This window comes from Schistocerca serialis, chromosome 4, assembly GCF_023864345.2.
Source record: "Schistocerca serialis cubense isolate TAMUIC-IGC-003099 chromosome 4, iqSchSeri2.2, whole genome shotgun sequence".
Lineage (NCBI taxonomy): Eukaryota > Metazoa > Arthropoda > Insecta > Orthoptera > Acrididae > Schistocerca > Schistocerca serialis.
This window is the reverse complement of record NC_064641.1, coordinates 675,646,627-675,667,898: the sequence shown is the minus strand read 5'-3', so window position 1 is coordinate 675,667,898 and position 21,272 is coordinate 675,646,627. Positions and strand designations below refer to the sequence as shown.

Genomic DNA, 21,272 nt, shown 5'->3' with positions numbered 1-21,272 from the left:
ACTAGTCTGAGAGATGGATGTCAGGATTGTGATACAAAATACGGGTATCAGGCAATGAAACGTTACAATTGGTAGTATACAGGGTGGTCCACTGATCGTGACCGCGCCAAATATCTCACGAAATAAGCGTCAAACGAAAAAACTGCAAAGAACGAAACTTGTCTAGCCTGAAGGGGAACCAGATGGCGCTATGGTTGGCCCGCTAGATGGCGCTGCCATAGGTCAAACGAATATCAACTGCGTTTTTTTAAAGTAGGAACCCCCATTTTTTATTACATATTCGTGTAGTTTGTAAAGAAATGTGAATGTTTTAGTTGGACCACTTTTTTTCGCTTTGTGATAGATGGCTCTGTAATAGTCACAAACATATGCCTCATAATTTTAGACGAACAGTTGGTAATAGGTAGCTTTTTAAATTAAAATACAGAAAGTAAGTACTTTTAAACATTTTATTTTGGTTGTTCCAATGTGATACATATACCTTTGTGTACTTATCATTTCTGAGAAGGCATGCTGTTACAGCGTGATTACCTGTAAAGATCACATTAATGCAATAAATGCTCAAAATAATGTCCGTCAACCTCAATGCATTTGGCAATACGTGTAACGACATTCCTCTCAACAGCGAGTAGTTCGTCTTCCGTAATGTTTGCACATGCATTGACAATGCGCTGACGCATGTTGTCAGGCGTTGTCGGTGGATCACGATAGCAAATATCCTTCAACTTTCCCCACAGAAAGAAATCCGGGGACGTCAGATCCGGTGAACGTGCGGACCATGGTATGGTGCTTCAACGACCAATCCATCTGTCATGATATATGCTATTCAATATCGCTTCAACCGCATGCGAGCTATGTGCCGGACATCCATCATGTTGGAAGTACATCGCCATTCTGTCATGCAGTGAAACATCTTGTAGTAACATCGGTAGAACATTACATAGGAAATCAGCATACATTGCACCATTTAGATTGCCATCCTTCCTCCCATAATGCCGCACCATACATTAACCCGACAAGGTCACTGATGTTCCACTTGTCGCAGCCATCGTGGATTTTCCGTTGCCCAGTAGTGCATATTATGCCAGTTTACGTTACCGCTGTTGGTGAATGACGCTCCGTCGCTAAATATAACGCGTGCAAAAAATCTGTCATCGTCCCGTAATTTCTCTTGTTCCCAGTGGCAGAACTGTACACGACTTTCAAAGTCGTCGCCATGCAATTCCTGGTGCACAGAAATATGGTACGGGTGCAATCGATGTTGATGCACCGTTCTCAACACCGACGTTTTTGAGATTCCCGATTCTCGCGCAATTTGTCTGCTACTGATGTGCAGATTAGCCGCAACAGCAGCTAAAACACCTACTTGGGCATCACCATTTGTTGCAGGTCGTGGCTGACGTTTCACATGTGGCTGAACACTTCCTGTTATCTTAAATAACGTAACTATCCGGCGAACGGTCCGGACACTTGGATGATGTCGTCCAGGATACCGAGCAGCATACATAGCACACGCCCGTTGGGCATTTTGATCACAATAGCCATACATCGATACGATATCGACCTTTTCCGCAATTGTTAAACGGTCCAGTTTAACACGGGTAAAGCATCACGAAGCAAATACCGTCCGCACTGGCGGAATGTTACGTGGTACCACGTACTTATACGTTTGTGACTATTTCAGCGCCATCTATCACAAAGCAAAAAAAGTGGTCAACTAAAACATACATATCTCTTTATGTACGACACGAATATGTAATAAAAATGGGGGTTCCTATTTTAAAAAACCGCAGTTGATAGCCGTTTGACCTATGGCAGCGCCATCCAGCGGGCCAACCATAGCGCCATCTGGTTTCCCCCTTCAAACTAGACGAGTTTCGTTCTTTGTAGTTTTTTCGTTCGATGCTTATTTCGTGAGATACTTGGCCCGGTCACCATCAGTGGACCACCCTGTATATGTATTGATCTATTGCAGATAAGGGTAATTGACTCGAAAAACTTAGTTCGAAGGGGGTTCAATACGTAACGTACAACGTTTCTTTTTTTTCTGAAAGCAGGTTGGTTTTATTCGGAATTCCAATAAGCCATATTGCTCCGCACTCTTTTGGCTACAAAAACCTATTTTTCACGTAATCTCTGTTCAATACGACGGCCGTTCGCCGACTTACTGGGAGGGCCTATATGCGCTCATGGTACCACTCTACTGAGCCGAAGTGTTGCTTAATCAATAACCTTCCCATAACCCACATACTACTTCCCGCGTAGTGCATCCTCCATTGGGGCAAACAGGCGGAAGCTGGAAGGTGCAAATCCGGGCTGCAGGGTGGATGAGGAATAACTTTCGAAGGGAGTTTTGTGAGCTGCTCTCGGGTGCGCAGACTTGCGTTGTCATGGAGAAGGAGACGTTTGTCTGCATTTTTGTGGCGATGAACATACTGAACCCATTTCTTCAGTTTTCTAAGTTTCGCACAGTACAGTTCAGAGTGGATCGTTGCACCATGATGGCGGACATCAAACAGAATAACCCCTTCAGAGTTACAGAATACCGTCGCCATGATTTTACCGACTGTGTGTGCGGCTTTGGTGTAGTGGTTCTGCACTGGCGCTGGTCTCCGCCACACACGTTTGTCTCCTGCGTCGGCCTAGGATTTAACAGCCAGAAGTCTGCCAAGTGATCTGCCGACCGACAGCCACAGGGAAGCATCAAGTGAGACCTCATCTTAGCAGAATGGCCTCCTACATGTTCGAGTTCAGTCGAATACAGTGTCAAAATCAGTTTGTGGAATTATATGGCATAGAAATAGAATCATCCCCAGATTAAATCAGTTCACTCTTATGTCCGCCACCACATAAAAACAACTTTGGCGCGGAAGCTCAGAACTGTTACAGTTTCAACATAGCGTCTGCACTTTTTCGTGGGGGAACGATGTCGAAATACGGCAAAATTTTAGAAACAGGATGCGACGCAACAAGTGGGAGACTCAGAGACATCTTCAACGGCACAGTCTTTATTCTCATCCTTCTTTATCTCATTTTCGAGGTTTCCGTTTGTTACTCTAGCTTACACAGAAATATACTGGAAGTATCTTCATCATCAAATCGCCCACAAATGGAACAGGATGGATGATATGCAACACTGGTGCATACAAGCCGTTTCTCATAAAACGTATGATTTATGGTTCGCTTCTTCAAAATACCGGATATGAAAGACGATCACTTAGCTGCATGTGGGACAAGAAACTGTGCAGTGTGATATTTGCACTCTGACAGACACCATTTTTCAGAGCGAGCATCGCATCACTAAAATTTTCAGTCGGTGTTTATTTGCTTTTTGACACCACTTTACTGGGATTTTAGTTAAAGTTGTTTTCCTCTGTTTAACGTCTGGCCTCTTGCTTCATAAGACATTGACAGAGGCTGCTGAGAGGTGGTTCGCTTATCGTCGTTAACTACTTCAAAAAGCGAAATCTTGGGACGGTCTGATGGTGCACATAGCCGAAACATCATTTCGTTTATTTGTAATCGCACAACTGCTTTCGTGTACTCATTTAACAGACTCGAGGAAACCAATGGTCTCTTGACTTCTATTTATCAAATGATTCAAATGGCTCTGAGCACTATGGGACTTAACTTCTAAGGTCATGATGACCACAGTAGAAACAACTTGAGAAAACTTCAACAAAAACAAGAAATGCTTGAACTGAGCAAGTAGTAAATAAAGGAAAAAAAGCGTTAACTCATCCGTCGAAATAGTGCCAACTTCGCCGTGGCTCGGCTACGTCCGACAACGTTGCGTTGAGAAACAGAACTACGACTGTTGCACGATTACCAGTAAACAAACTGCCTTTTCGGCTGTCTATACGAATGAAACGTTCCAGTTTTTCGCCTTTTGTAGCAGTAGTCGACGGCGTATCAAACCAGTTGGTACCGCAACCTTTCACCGCGTCTCATTCAGCATGAGATTAGAATGCGGCGTACCTTTTGACTATAGTTAACACTCCAAAACCGAGATTTTACAAACGAAATAAACGTAAGTAGATCGCTGTTGGTGGAAAACGGTGCAAAGTGACCGGACTATGGAATGAGCAACGACTAGTCAGCTCCGTAGCTCGAACCAGATGTAACTGGCTGGAGTTCTACTGATGGAAAAAATGTTCATCGCTAGAATTTTATTTCTATGGACCACACAAACAAATAAGAGGTACCACAGCTCGACATGTGTGAGCAGCCCATAGTGGCTTGCCTTCTATGTTTTCTATTTTAAAATTTTGTGACTAAAGCTTTATCGCTTGATGTTTATTTTATAGGTGACACGCCAGTTTAAATGTTTTATGTCTGTTGAAGGCACTCTTAGCAGTGGTGGAAACCTAGGTCAAAAGGCTTCATTTTTGCGACCGAGGGCTGTATTTGCTTTAATTTTACTTTGCAACGCTCGCTGACAACGCAGCACTTTAAGCACACTTTATGTTACTCACACTCTCACAGCTTACGTGTCAACGTAGCGTTTCAAAGTATTTGCAACTACGTCTAGGGGTGATAGATCACGGCATCGCCCTGAAACGACTTCACCGAACAAGAAGGTGTGCTGCAGCTCCATACTTCCTGCCCCAGTAAACTGATAGAGTAATTATCAACATCAAACCTTAAGATTGAGGGGAGAGAGATATTTTAAAAGCTCGGTCTACCTTCTTGTATGCGGAGCAGATTCCTGCCTTATCTGCATACGAAATTCTCCCTGCCTTGTCTCTGGGGCATTTTTAGTTGTAAAAGATGTATCGCGTCGCTGGGATGCTTCAGCAAAAAAATTTTCTCTAACAAAAGTTGTTCTCCATGGCGTGATCTATCACTCCAAGGCGTCTGTCGCGAACATTATGAAATACCCTGTACATTCGAGCAGCTTCTTGTTTTGTCTCACGGTGGTTTTTGGCCCGTGTTCTCAAATCACCACAATGACAACGAAAAAGGTTTAGAAAACGGCATGTTTGATAGGGTATCAGTTCGACTCCATTTCCTCCTCGTTTTAAATGAAACGCACGTGAAACACAAAAGACGAGCCTGCAGACTGGATCATAAGATTTTACATGCAGTGACTCGCATGTGAATGTCACGGCTTGAGTTTATTCCCTCGTTTGGTTACAGACAAGTGCGCAGCCTACACGAACAGAAGCATTGTCTAGCGTAGAAGTACCTTGCTGACTAGCGATTCCACGGTGCTCCGGATATTCGCTGCTCGTTCCACGGTTGTATACTCTGACGTTAAGGCTGAGAAAAGCTGGAATTGCGACGTAAACGTGCGAATCCCGCGCCTAACGAGCTATAAAACGCTACAATAACCGTAACCCCGACCCTAGTGCTTTACCTTTTCATTAGAGCTCCCCGTTTTCTGTTTAGGGTTTAACGCCCCGATGACAGTACAGTTACTTGAATGGATACACTCGTTATAAGATCAACTTAAAAAAAAAAAAAAAAAAACAAGAGAAATATAGTGGAATTAATTCATGTGATTCTGAGATAAATACATTCGGAAATGAATTTTGTTACTTGGGGAGCAAATTAATTGTGATGGTAATTGTAGAGAGGATATAAAATGCAGACCTGCGATAGCAAGGAAAGCTGATCAGGAAAAGAAAAATGATAATACCTAATGTAAGTCTGGAGTGTAACATCACACGCAAGAGAAACGTGGGTGGTGAACGGAACAGAGAAGAAGAACATAGGCTTTTGAAATCATGAAGATTAAATGGATTGATCGGACGAGTTTTAAAGAGGTACTGAATAAAATCGGAAAGAAAAGAAATTTATGGTACAATTTGACTAAAATAAAAGAATGCGTTGATAGTACACATTATGAGGTATCAAAGAGTCGTGAGCTGGTTACGGGGGGAAAATTGGACAGTAAAAACTATAGAGGGAGAGGGAACAAGGCAAGCAGGTTAGGTCAAGTGAATACTTTATTGCAATATTATGCACGAGACTTCCACGGAGTGGACTAGCGTGGAGAGCTACATCGAACCAGTCCTGGGAATTTCGTGTCTTCTGAACATTCACCGCCCAGTATATAGTACCATCGAATCTCCTCAGTTCTGGATAGTGGTTCAGCAGTCATGTAGCAAAATGATTCTTCCGCGCTTTCGGAACTCGCACATGCGCGGATGCCTTGCGAAAACAACAACCACACGCTTCTTTACAATCACTGATCTCATTCTGTCGCTACGCTTCCGGCGCGCTACTCACAGACCATTTTGTGCATTAATGGAATTTTCAACTAAATCAGCTCTTTGCACGTTAAAAGACACTTTCTTGTAGTATTGGTATGCGAGAAGTAGCAGTAATACACAGGAAGACAAGGAAAAAGAGACGCACCACGAAGGAATTCTCCGATTGGGACCGGAAATCGGTAGACATGATGTACCGGGTGATCAAAAAGTCAATATAAATTTGAAAAAAGAATAAATCACGGAATAATGTAGATAGAGAGGTACAAATTGACACACATGCTTGGAATGACGTGGGGTTTTATTACAACCAAAAAAATACAAAAGTTCACAAAATGTCCTACAGATGGCGCTTCATCTGATCAGAATAGCAATAATTAGCATAACAAAGTAAGACAAACCAAAGATGTTGTTCTTTACAGGAAATGCTCAATGTGTCCACCATCATTCCTCAACAATAGCTGTAGTCGAGGAATAATGTTGTGAACAGCACTGTAAAGCATGTCCGGAGTTATGGTGAGGCATTGGCGTCGGACGTTGTCTTTCAACATCACTAGAGATGTCGGTCGATCACGATACACTTGCGACTTCAGGTAACCCCAAAGCCAATAATCGCACGGACTGAGGTCTGGGGACCTGGGAGGCCAAGCATGACGAAAGTGGCGGCTGAGCACACGATCATCACCAAACGACGCGCGCAAGAGATCTTTCACGCGTCTAGCAATATGGGGTGGAGCGCCATCCTGCATAAACATCGTACGTTCCAGCAGGTGTTTATCAGCCAGGCTGGGGATGATACGATTCTGTAACGTATCGGCGTACCTCTCACCCGTCACGGTAGCACTTACAAAACCAGAATCACGCATTTCCTCGAAGAAAAAAGGGTCGATAACGGTAGATGTGGTAAATCCAACCCATACCGTGACTTTCTCGTCCTGCAATGCAGTTTCCACGACAGTTCTAGGATTTTCGGTAGCCTAAATTCTGCAGTTGTGGGCGCTGACAGACCCTCGGAGCGTGAAATGAGCTTCGTCGGTCCACAACACGTTACTCAACCAATCGTCATCTTCCGCCATCTTTTGAAACGCCCACACCGCAAATTCCCTCCGCTTCACTAAATCGCCAGGTAACAGTTCATGATGCCGATGGGTTTTGTACGGATAGCATCGGAGGGTACGCCTAAGTGCCAACCAAACAGTAGTGTATGGAATGCCGGTGCGACGTGCGACTGCACGAGCGCTGACTTCCCCGTGCATAGACGAACCCGCTGCAGTCTCCATTTCTTTCTGAACTGTCTCAGCAGCATTACGCCTTGTGCCCGGTCAGCCACTACGGGGTTTATCGTTTAAACAACCCGTGGCTTCGAACTTCGAAATCATTCTAGCCACAGCTGCATTTGTCAACGGACCTTTACCCGTTCGAATCCCCTTCCTATGGCGATAGGATCGTAGCGCTGAACTAGCACATTCCCCATTCTGATAATACAGCTTCACTAAAAGCGCCTTTTCAGGCGACGTCAACATGCTGCGACTGCTGGCGCATCTGATTCTCTCTCTCATTACAGCTCCTTTTATACATCTACATCTACATCTACATCTATACTCCGCGAGCCACCTTACGGTGTGTGGCGGAGGGTACTTATTGTACCACTATCTGATCCCCCCTTCCCTGTTCCATTCACGAATTGTGCGTGGGAAGAACGACTGCTTGTAAGTCTCCGTATTTGCTCTAATTTGTCGGATCTTTTCGTTGTGATCATTACGCGAGATATATGTGGGCGGTAGTAATATGTTGCCCATCTCTTCCCGGAATGTGCTCTCTCGTAATTTCGATAATAAACCTCTCCGTATTGCGTAACGCCTTTCTTGAAGTGTCCGCCTCTGGAGCTTGTTCAGCATCTCCGTAACGCTCTCGCGCTGACTAAATGTCCCCATGACGAATCGCGCTGCTTTTCGCTGGATCATGTCTATCTCTTCTATTAATCCAACCTGGTAAGGGTCCCATACTGATGAGCAATACTCAAGAATCGGACGAACAAGCGTTTTGTAAGCTACTTCTTTCGTCGATGAGTCACATTTTCTTAGAATTCTTCCTATGAATCTCAACCTGGCGCCTGCTTTTCCCACTATTTGTTTTATGTGATCATTCCACTTCAGATCGCTCCGGATAGTAACTCCTAAGTATTTTACGGTCGTTACCGCTTCCAATGATTTACCACCTATGGCATAATCGTACTGGAATGGATTTCTACCCCTATGTATGCGCATTATATTACATTTATCTACGTTTAGGGAAAGCTGCCAGCTGTCGCACCATGCATTAATCCTCTGCAGGTCCTCCTGGAGTACGTACGAGTCTTCTGATGTTGCTACTTTCTTGTAGACAACCGTGTCATCTGCAAATAGCCTCACGGAGCTACCGATGTTGTCAACTAAGTCATTTATGTATATTGTAAACAATAAAGGTCCTATCACGCTTCCCTGCGGTACTCCCGAAATTACCTCTACATCTGCAGATTTTGAACCGTTAAGAATGACATGTTGTGTTCTTTCTTCTAGGAAATCCTGAATCCAATCACAAACCTGGTCCGATATTCCGTAAGCTCGTATTTTTTTCACTAAACGTAAGTGCGGAACCGTATCAAATGCCTTCCTGAAGTCCAGGAATACGGCATCAATCTGCTCGCCAGTGTCTACGGCACTGTGAATTTCTTGGGCAAATAGGGCGAGCTGAGTTTCACATGATCTCTGTTTGCGGAATCCATGTTGGTTATGATGAAGGAGATTTGTATTATCTAAGAACGTCATAATACGAGAACACAAAACATGTTCCATTATTCTAAAACAGATTGACGTAAGCGAAATAGGCCTATAATTATTCGCATCTGATTTATGACCCTTCTTGAAAATGGGAACTACCTGCGCTTTCTTCCAGTCGCTAGGTACTTTACGTTCTTCCAGCGATCTACGATAAATTGCTGATAGAAAGGGGGCAAGTTCTTTAGCATAATCACTGTAGAATCTTAAGGGTATCTCGTCTGGTCCGGATGCTTTTCCGCTACTAAGTGATAGCAGTTGTTTTTCAATTCCGATATCGTTTATTTCAATATTTTCCATTTTGGCGTCCGTGCGACGGCTGAAGTCAGGGACCGTGTTACGATTTTCCGCAGTGAAACAGTTTCGGAACACTGAATTCAGTATTTCTGCCTTTCTTCGGTCGTCCTCTGTTTCGGTGCCATCGTGGTCAACGAGTGACTGAATAGGGGATTTAGATCCGCTTACCGATTTTACATATGACCAAAACTTTTTAGGGTTCTTGTTTAGATTGTTTGCCAATGTTTTATGTTCGAATTCGTTGAATGCTTCTCTCATTGCTCTCTTTACGCTCTTTTTCGCTTCGTTCAACTTTTCCTTATCAGCTATGATTCGACTACTCTTAAACCTATGATGAAGCTTTCTTTGTTTCCGTAGTACCTTTCGTACATGATTGTTATACCACGGTGGATCTTTCCCCTCGCTTTGGACCTTAGTCGGTACGAACTTATCTAAGGCGTACTGGACGATGTTTCTGAATTTTTTCCATTTTTGTTCCACATCCTCTTCCTCAGAAATGAACGTTTGATGGTGGTCACTCAGGAATTCTGCGATTTGTGCCCTATCACTCTTGTTAAGCAAATATATTTTCCTTCCTTTCTTGGCATTTCTTTTTACACTTGTAGTCATTGATGCAACCACTGACTTATGATCACTGATACCCTCTTCTACATTCACGGAGTCGAAAAGTTCCGGTCTATTTGTTGCTATGAGGTCTAAAACGTTAGCTTCACGAGTTGGTTCTCTAACTATCTGCTCGAAGTAATTCTCGGACAAGGCAGTCAGGATAATGTCACAAGAGTCTCTGTCCCTGGCTCCAGTTCTGATTGTGTGACTATCCCATTCTATACCTGGTAGATTGAAGTCTCCCCCTATTACAATAGTATGATCACGAAACTTCTTCACGACGTTCTGCAGGTTCTCTCTGAGGCGCTCAACTACTACGGTTGCTGATGCAGGTGGTCTATAGAAGCATCCGACTATCGTATCTGACCCACCTTTGATACTTAACTTAACCCAGATTATTTCACATTCGCATTCGCTAATAACTTCACTGGATATTATTGAATTCTTTACTGCTATAAATACTCCTCCACCATTGGCGTTTATCCTATCCTTGCGGTATATATTCCATTCTGTGTCTAGGATTTCGTTACTGTTCACTTCCAGTTTTAACCAACTTTCCGTTCCTAATACTATATGCGCACTATTTCCTTCAATAAGAGATACTAATTCAGGAACCTTGCCTTGGATACTCCTGCAGTTTACCAATATTACGTTAACTTTTCCTGTTTTTGGTCTCTGAGGACGGACGTTCTTTATCAACGATGATAATGTCCTCTCTGGTAAGCCGTCAGGTATTTTATCGTTTCGCCCAAGGGGGGCTCCCTCTAACCTAAAAAACCCCCGTGTGCACGCCACACGTACTCTGCTGCCCTAGTAGCTGCTTCCGGTGTGTAGTGCACGCCTGACCTGTCTAGGGGGGCCCTACAGTTCTCCACCCAATAACGGAGGTCGATGAATTTGCAACCATTATAGTCGCAGAGTCGTCTGAGCCTCTGGTTTAGACCCTCCACACGGCTCCAAACCAGAGGACCGCGATCGACTCTGGGCACTATGCTGCAGATATTAAGCTCAGCTTGCACTCCGCGTGCGATGCTGGTTGTCTTCACCAAATCAGCCAGCCGCCGGAAGGAACCAAGGATGGCCTCAGAACCCAAGCGGCAGGCGTCATTCGTTCCGACATGTGCTACTATCTGCAGCCGCTCACACCCAGTGCGTTCAATAGCTGCCGGAAGGGCCTCCTCCACATTACGGACGAGACCCCCCGGCAAGCACACCGAGTGCACACTGGCATTCTTCCCCGACCTACCCGCTATTTTCCTGAGGGGCTCCATAACCCGCCTAACGTTGGAGCTCCCTATAACTAATAGGCCCGCCCTCTGTGACTGTCGGGACCTTGCCGGAGAATAGGCCACTGGCCCAACAGGCGAGGCATCCTGTGGTGGCTCGGAAACGATGTCATCACCACTAGGAAGCACCCCGTACCTGTTGGAAAGGGGTAAGGCAGCTGCCACGCGGCCAGATCCCACCTTCGCCTTTCGGCCAGGCACGCGCGAGCCCACCACTGTCCGCCATTCACCCTGGAGTGATGGCTGACCGGTAAGATGCTCACTGCCGGAAGACGCAGCGACATCAGGGGTTCCATGTGATTCCAAGGCCACCGAAGTAGGCATAGGTCTCACCACAGTTGCCCCAACGCCACTACGAGTCGACGCCTGCGCCTCGAGCTCGATGAGCCTAACAGACAAACATGACTATGTTTACCCTACTCTATACGGTGACAAATTCCCAAGATAATCTTCTGATGAGCTACTCTGATAATCAAGAAACACTCACTGAAATACGAGACGCGAAAACTACGCTAGGTTTTCCCAGAAAAACTATTTAAAAGCTAAGCGCAGCAAATAAGTACAAAAACGCTTTATACAAACAGTACTCGCTGCTGCTGGTGCTTTCGCTCTGGCTGTCACAAGACAACTGCTGATTCAAGTGACTAGTGGCTAACGGCCGCGAAACAAACAAAAGACGGTTTTAGGGCGCTTTCTGTTCTAAACGATCAAGAAAACACTAAGAAATCTAACACGAAAACTACGTAAAGTTTTATCAAGAACTGTTAGTTACTATGCAGAGCAGATAAACACAAATAGAATCCCTTCCTTAGTGGAAGGTCGTAAACAAAATGCAAAATAAACGCTTTATACAAACAGTACTCGCTGCTGCTGGTGCTCTCGCTCTGGCTGTCACAAGACAACTGCTCACGATTGTCATGCGCACTCACTGACGTTTTCCTGTCCAGCGCCATCTGTCGGACATTTTGTGAGCTTTTTTTTTGTTCTAATAAAACCCCATGTCATTCCAAGCATGTGTGTCAATTTTTACCTCTCTATCTACGTTATTCCGTGGTTTATAAGTTTTCAAATTTATACTGACTTTTTGATCACCCAGTACATGTGCAGGCAAACTAATGGTTCCAACTTCAGAAAAATTGGATGATTTATTCAAGAGAAAGAGTTTCGCAAACTGAATACGTTAATAACGCGCTGGTCCACCTCTGACCCTGATGCACGCAGTTATACGGTTTGGCATTGATTGATAGATTTGTCGGATGTCCTCATGAGATTCTGTCCAATTGGTGCGTTAGATCGTCAAAGTCCCGAGCTGCTCTGATGGCATTATGCTCCACACTTTCTCAATTGGGGAGAGATCCGGAGACCTTACTGCCCAAGGTAGGTTTTCACAAGCAGTAAATTCTCCCACCGAGTGAGGGCGGGCGTTGTCTTGCTGAAGTATGAGCTCAGGAGGACCTGCCATGAAGGGCAACAAAACAGGGCGTAGAATATCGTCGACGTACTGCTGTGCCGTAAGGGTACCGCGGATGGCAACCAAAAGGATCCTGTTCTGGAAAGGAATGGCGGTCGTATGGCGGGTGTCTGATATCACATCGCAGTCCTTGACGTCTCCAAACACGCCACCGGCCTGGTGTCTCACTGAATTATCTTCCATGATGAGTCTCGCTTCGAACTGAGCCCCGATGATGAGCGAAGACGTGTCTGGGGATATCCCGGACAGCGGTAGGATAGCAAACTAGCTGTCATCCGCCTTACGGCCCGACAGTGAGTGTGTGCCATATGTTTTCATAGCAGAACCCCTGTGGTTGTCATACGCGACACCATTACGGCTCAGCTGTACATCGACGATATTCTGTGACCCGTTTTGTTGTCCTTCGTGGCACGCTATCCTGGGCTTACATTTCAGCAACATAATGCCCACTCGCAGATAGCGGGAGGTCGCTGGATCTCTCCCCGATTGAGAACGTTTGGATGATTATGAGCAGAGCCCGCCAATCATCTGGGGATTTTGACGATCTAACCCGCCAATTGTGCAGAATTTGGCACGATATCCCTCAGGAGTATGTTCAACAACTCTATCAGTCAATTCCAAGCCGAATAACCGATTGCATAACGATCAGAGGTGGACCAATGCCATATTGACGTGCTAGACTTGTGAAACTCATTCTCTTGAATAAATGGGGCTCTGGATAGAGAATTTCAAAAAATCATGACCAACCCTCAATTACAAATCCATGAAGATACTCACGACATCCAAGGAAACCGACTCCGGTCTAGGCATCCTCCACTATAAAATAAATGACCGATGGAAAGAGGAATGGGAGAGCAGAACAGCAGTAAACTGCCACAGTATGCCATGCATCTTTTGTAAACCAAAAGGATTTGATTGCCCTCGCAAAGTTTGGTCAACTCTTAATCGCATCAGAACCAACTGTGGAAGATGCGCCGACTCCTTACACAGATGGGGTAAACTTCCTTCGGCCGCTTGCGACTGTGGCGCTGAGAGACAGACGGTCAAACACATCGTGCAGGAATGCCCACTAAGGGCATATGAGGGTGACCCACAGGATTTCCTAATGGCGACCCAAGAGGCCATCGACTATATATTATCGAAGCTGGACGTTCGTTTGTGATTGCTCTTCTGTGAGTGCAAATTTACAATTGGTGGCGTCCTTATATACAAACTGTTATTTATTGTTTATACATATGTGATTTTTTTGAAATCGTGTTGTTTCTGTAATTTTTACTGTGATGTTTTGAGCCATACGCTAAATAAATATATAAAATCTTGAATAAATCATCCAATTTTTCGGAAATTGTAAAAGTATGTTTGTCTGTACGTCTCCCACCATTTTCCGTCCCATTCGAACAATTCCTTCGTGCTGCGTCGCTCTACTTCGTATTAGAGCGTATTTTAAGTCTCACCTCAAAAAAATTACATTGATTTTTTGTTCGCTCGTAGATACGTCTGTAGTGCTGGTATACATCGCAGTACCCGCGCCACAATAGCGTTAAATGCCGGAAGAGCAGCCGAAACAAAATAGCGTAGTTATAAAGTGGACTACAGAGCGGTACTTCGTTTTCTGCTGCGGAAAATATAGTGCACCTGTGTCAGGCCAATCTATATGACTTCCTTAGCAGCCAGAAGTAGCTTGGCACGGATGCAACGTACCCGCTACCACCTAAATCGAACTACCACGCGATACACAATTTTATGAATGGTTTGCGTCATTTTTTATCGGTTGCTCTAGCGGTCCACTACAGTACTGTGACGCAGGTGTGCGAGGACTGCAGATATGTATCTCCATCCAAACAAAAAGTTAATAACCGAACTTTATTTTTTTAAGCTGATGAACAAGACTTTCTGACTACTTATCGTATTTCACTCGAGTGTACTGACAAGGGAACCTCCCCATCGCACCCCCCTCAGATTTAGTTATAAGTTGGCACAGTGGATAGGCCTTGATAAACTGAACACAGATCAATTGAGAAAACAGGAAGAAGTTGTGTGGAACTGTGAAAAAATAAGCAAAATATACAAACTGAGTAGTCCATGGGCGACATAGGCAACATCATGGACAATGTAAGCTCAGGAGCACCGTGGTCCCGTGGTAGCGTGAGCAGCTGCAGAACGAGAGGTCCTTGGTTCAAGTCTTCCCTCTAGTGAAAATTTTACTTTCTTTATTTTTGCATAGTTATTATCTGTCCGTTCGTTCATTGACGTCTCTGTTCACTGTAATAAGTTTAGTGTCTGTGTTTTACGACCGCATCGCAAAACCGTGCGATTAGTAGACGAAAGGACGTGCCTCTCCAACGGGAACCGAAAACATTTGATCGCAAGGTCATAGGGCAACCGATTCCTCCACAGGAAAACACATCTGATATATTCTATACGACACAGGTGACGGCATGTGCGTCACATGACAGGAATATGTTGTCGACCCACCTAACTTGTACACTTTGCGAATGGGTAAAAAGATTCTTCTACCTTGCCCGATTTAGGTTTTCTTGTGGATGTGATAATCACTCCCAAAAAAGTGATGAAAACATAAGAGTTTGTCACATAAACTGAAGATAAAAAATTAAACTTTTCACTCGATGGAAGATTTGAACCAAAGACCTTTCGTTCCGTAGCTGCTCACTTTACCACGAGACCACGGCGCTCCTGACCTCACGTTCTCCTTTATGTTGCCTATCTTCCGCATGGATTACTCAGTTTGTATATTTTGCTTATTTTTTCACAGTTCCACACAACTTCTTCCTGTTTTCTCAATTGATCAGTATGCAGTTTTTCAAGGCCTATCCACTGTTCCAACTTATAACTAAATCTGAGGGGGTGCGATGGGGAGGTTCCCTTGTGAGCAGCTCTGAAACGCTCTCGTACTAGCCACACAGTACCGACCCAAGTAGAACAGAAAAAAATCTGTGAAAGTATTATTTAAGTCGAAGGAGCGTTTATAATGATGCGGAACATCCCCAAAATTAAATTTTCACCAGCACCGAACCATTGAAACTTACAGTACAAAAATGAACGGTCTGAATGACGCTTTGAAATCCCTCTAAAGGAGCTTTGCTTTCATTACAGAACAGGCTGTACGCTGTCAGGCTTTCGCGTTCATAGAATGGCTACTGTAATTGTGTATGTGTGTTTGTGTGTATGTGTGCGTGGTGTTTGCTGTGTGGGCGTAGAAGCGCGCACTGCTGTCGAAATTGGCTGGTGTGTGGCGACGAGTGGCGATTCATCGCACTCCGCTGCGCCGAGCGCCGCAGCTTCGCTTATTCCGTGACATTCAGGAGAACACAAGCGCGCTCATGTGTAGTCAAATGAAAGCGGCCACCGACAGCAGCGCCGGCTGCCTGAAGAGCGCGGGTGTTTCGATCTGTGATCCGTTATATCGTGTAGCACTGACGTTCGTTGCTACTGCTGCATGAGCGAAACTCGGAAGCATCCGCAATTACGGTTCTCGTTTAACAAATGCTGTTTTCTTCGCAAGTAATAAACTGTCGTTCATAAACCTTTACAATTGGCTCTGAGCACTATGGGACTTAACTTCTAAGATCATCAGTCCCCTAGAACTTAGAACTACTTAAACTTAACTAACCTAAGGACATCACACACATCCATGCCCGAGGCAGGATTCAAACCTGCGACCGTAGCGGCAAACCTTTACAATTCTTAGATCGATCAAACACTATACATTCTGAATGTAGTGTCCCACATCGTTATGACTATTATTTCTTTGCAGAGATGTATCATTAGGGTGCGAATATTTATACACACACATACACACACACACAAAACACACACACACACACACACACACACAGGCACACACACACACACACACACAAACACACACACACACACGCACGCACACACACACACAAGTCCGCTGCCATAATATCTCTGCTTAAAGAGAACATTGGTTGCTCTGGAGGTTTTGTAGAGGGTGTAGAATCAATATCAGGCGATTATGTGACCCTCCAATGCACTCACATTGGCAGTGATTTGTATGTATCATTTGGTTGTATGGAATGAGCGGAGTAAAATGGCTCGACCTAGAGACATGGCAAAACGGTGTTATCGTGTTTGTGCGTACCCACACCCAATTTGCTGGTAAATCAACGCGAACTGTCCAACGTTCCAATAAGGAATGATGTAATACTCCAGCCATGAAACACGCCGTAAGAAGAGTGCTGACCGACAGCGACCGGAGACGGCTGTCACACCTTGTCAATGACAGCCGGTCTCAAACTTGACCGGAATTACTACTGTGATTGAATGCAGGTCCAGCCCAACCAGTTTCCGTGCGACGTTGCAACGAGAACTGAATAAAGTGCACATTTGGAGTCTGGTACTTCGCAGTAGGTCATTCCCCACAGTGGCAAGTAAATCCGCATGTCATAAGTGGACGAAAGAATACAGTGGGGAGTAGCTGGACTGGAGGCGTGTAGTGCTGTCTGAGGAGTCACAGTTTTTTCGTCTTTAATGATGCAAGGCGTCAAGGACACCGGCGGCTCAATGAGGGGTTTAACCTCCAGCGGGTGGAGGTTGTGTTTCAGGTCAGAGATGGTTCTGTGAGGTATCGGAGTTCTTTTTCGTAGCATGAAATGGACCCGCTCATTTCGTGTACCAAACGGTAGTGGGTAGCCTGTAACAGCTTAGAGATCTCAACCCGGCAGCTTCCGTTTTCTTGTTGTGTGATTTGTGTCCATTTCTGACCCACGTTAATGCTGGGATCACCTTACACATCAGATGATAGGGACAGGGATAGCGATATGAAGATACACAGATGGCGGCAGTAACGCTTACAGAAGGTAAAAAGAGCAGTGCATCGGCAAAGCTATCATTTGTATTCAGGTGATTCATGTGCAAAGGTTTCCGACGTGATCATGGCCTCATGATGGTAATTAACAGACTTTGAAGAAGGAATGCTAGTTGGATCTAGACGCTTGGGACATTCTATTTCGGAAATCGTTAGAGAATTCAGTATTCCGAGATACACAGTGTTAGGACTCTGCCGAGAATACCAAATTTCATTCATTACTTTAACGCTGAGGCCTAAATGGTTATGTTAGGCTGCTTGGAGACCATTTGCAGCCATTCATGTCATGTCACCGAGCCACAATATTGTTCGTCGTTGGTTTAATGAATATTCTGGACAATTAAAGCACATGATTTGGCCACCCAGGTAGCCCGATATGAATCCCATCGAACTTCTATGGCTCACAATCGACAGTTCGTCCACAACAGCTTACTCTGGCAATACTTTCGGAATTATGGACAACTATAGAAGCTAGATTAAGGAAAGGCAAATATGTTTATAGCATTTGTAGACTTAGAGAAAGCTTTTGACAATGTTGACTGGAATACTCTCTTTCAAATTCTAAAGGTGGCAAGGATAAAATACAGGGAGCGGAAGGCTATTTATAATTTGTACAGAAACCAGATGGCAGTTATAAGAGTCGAGGGTCATGAAAGGGAAGCAGTTGTTGGGAAGGGAGTAAGACAGGTTTGTAGCCTCTCCCCGATGTTATTCAATCTGTATATTGAGCTATCAGTAAAGGAAACCAAATAAAAATTCGGAGTAGGTATTAAAATCCATGGAGAAGAAATAAAAACTTTGAGGTTCGCCGATGACATTGTAATTCTGTCAGAGACAGCAAAGGACTTGGAAGAGCAGTTGAATGGAATGGACAGTGTCTTGAAAGGAAGATACAAGATGAACATCAACAAAAGCAAAACGAGGATAATGGAATGTAGTCGAATTAAGTCGGGTGATGCTGAGGGAATTAGATTAGGAAATGAGACACTTAAAGTAGTAAAGTAGTTTTGCTATTTGGGGAGCAAAATAACTGATGATGGTCGAAGTAGAGATGATATAAAATGTAGACTGGCAATGGCAAGGAAAGCGTTTCTGAAGAAGAGAAATTTGTTAACATCGAGTATAGATTTAAGTGTCAGGAAGTCATTTCTGAAAGTATTTGTATGGAGTGTAGCCATGTATGGAAGTGAAACATGGACGATAAATAGTTTGGACAAGAAGAGAATAGAAGCTTTTGAAATGTGGTGCTACAGAAGAATGCTGTAGATTAGATGGGTAGATCACATAACTAATGAGGAGGTGTGGAATAGGATTGGGGAGAAGAGAAGTTTGTGGCACAACTTGACCAGAAGAAGGGATCGGTTGGTAGGACATGTTCTGAGGCATCAAGGGATCACCAATTTAGTATTGGTGGGCAGCGTGGAGGGTAAAAATCTAAGAGGGAGACCAAGAGATGAATACACTAAGCAGATTCAGAAGGGTGTAGGTTGCAGTAGGTACTGGGAGATGAAGAAGCTGGCACAGGATAGAGTAGCATGGAGAGCTGCATCAGGACTGAAGACCACAACAACAACAACATAGACGCATCATGGTTCAATATTTCTGCAGGGGACTTCCAACGACTTATTAAGTCCATGACACGTCGTGATGACGCCAGCAAAAGGAGCTCCTACACGGTATTATGAGGTATCCCATGACTTTTGTCATCTCAACATAAACTTTATGTCGATTTCCGGATTTTCCCTTTTGATGTCTTATTGACTGCACTACCCACTCTTTAAACGTGGAACTAAAATTTATAAGCACAATCTCAGCTGCATAACATTAGCCAATAATTGGCAAACAATGCTGTACAATTGCAATAAAGTCGTGAGATGTTCAATTGGCTCTTTTATTAGAACATGTTACGCGTTTCGTGATTACACTCATCTTCAGACATCACAAACTTCAACTCCTTCCTAACCAACCAGGAGTATGCTTCAAGACTGCTTGTGCCGCAGTCATATGTTATTCGACACTTTCTTTGAGTTGTCAAGGCTGTACGCCTGGTTGGTTAGGAAGGAGTTGAAGTTTGTGATGTCTGAAGATGGGTGTAATCCCGAAACGCGTAACATGTTCTAATAAAAGAGTCAATTGAACATCTCACGGCTTTATTGCGATTGTACAGCATTGGTTGCCAATTATTAACCTCAAACGGGATTTTAAGACCTGTATATCTAACATTAGCTAAACACGGCATTCTGAGCAGTTTATTTTCACCCACTAATAAAGGTCTATACTGCGCGCGCGCCGCTCTCAGCTCCCTATCCCTGTGCCCACCCAACTACATAATTACGGAAAACGCGATTTTCCGGTCCGCAGTCTTCGCCTTCTACTTTCGCCAACCAGCGTTAAAGCTACCTTCCGACCCATGCTTCGATCTTGCTACAAATACTGCCCGCATACCTCTCACAGCCCATATGCAATCCATGACGACAAACCAAATTTCCAATTAAATTAGTTTCTTGGTCACACGCTACACCGTCCTCTGTTTCGTTCCAGTCTCTGGAATAAATTGTTTTACTAACACACGTCGAAATTGCATGACTTATTGTGCCGCCGACAACTGCTATGTTTTCGTGTCTGATAATGTCCTGTTCCGATAGAAACTAGTTGCAAAATAAAATGATTTGCCGTAGTCCCTGTTGATAGTTCAGTATGACTTCCAGTAAACAATAACAAAGCTGTGGGACATCAACTACTGAAAACATTTTACCTGTCCACACGCTCTTTCCAGATTGAAATCATTTCAAAATGATCTTTTTTGAAACATATAATTGAGTAGCTTTTTTTTCCTTTATTGTCTTTTAATGCCCCGTCTGGGGCGGGCTGGCAGAAGCATGTGCTTTGCTCTTCAGCCGAAAGACAGTAATTATACAAAGAAGACATTTAAAATAACAGAATGTAGAAAATATGGCGTACGTAGATATAAAAAATGGGGAACAGTGCAGACGAGAACAGACAAAAAGGGGGGCCACTGTAAAATGGAGATAAAAACAGTAAAAAAGTAATGCACACAAAAAAAAACATACACTGGGACAAGTTGAAAAACACGAAGCAAACTATGACCGGAGCATAAGAGTATCGACGGACGGCGTAGCACGTAACAATCACTGATAGTAATACTACGTACAAGACCAGCAAACAATTAAAACCACAGCTGTTGAAACATGGGAGAACAGCACCAAACACAACACTGACGCAGCACACTCGTTACGATGAGCATACTGAGAGGATCTGCCAGGGGCATAGATGCGAGGGAGGAGGGAAGAAGGGAGGGAAGGGATGCCGGCCGGTGTGGCCATGTAGTTCTAGCCGCTTCAATTTGGAACCGCGCGACCGCTACAGTCTCAGGTTCGAATCCTGCCTCGGGCATCGATGTGTGTGATGTCCTTAGGTTAGTTAGGTTTAAGTAGTTCTAAGTTCTAGGGGACTGATGACCTCAGATGTTAAGTCCCATAGTGCTCAGAGCCATTTGAACCATTTTTGGAGGGAAGGGTGGAGAGGGGGGGGCATATGGGAAGAGGGGATGGAGGAGAAGAGAGGGTGGGAGAGGGGCGGGGGGGGGGGGGCGCCGAAGAGGGTCGGGGAGAGATTTAAGTAGCATTCTGAACCCGATTTACTTAGCATGACACTGTATGTCCGTGTGAGAGGGTTGCTGAAAGTGTTTCCATTATAACGAGCTGA

At 44.4% G+C, this 21,272-nt stretch overlaps 1 protein-coding gene across 2 annotated transcripts in view; it reads left to right on the top strand.

Annotated features, from left to right (window-relative positions):
• The window catches only part of LOC126473156 (receptor-type tyrosine-protein phosphatase N2), a 467,189-nt gene that overhangs the window by 183,422 nt on the left and 262,495 nt on the right, over positions 1–21,272 (top strand). The window lies entirely within an intron of this gene.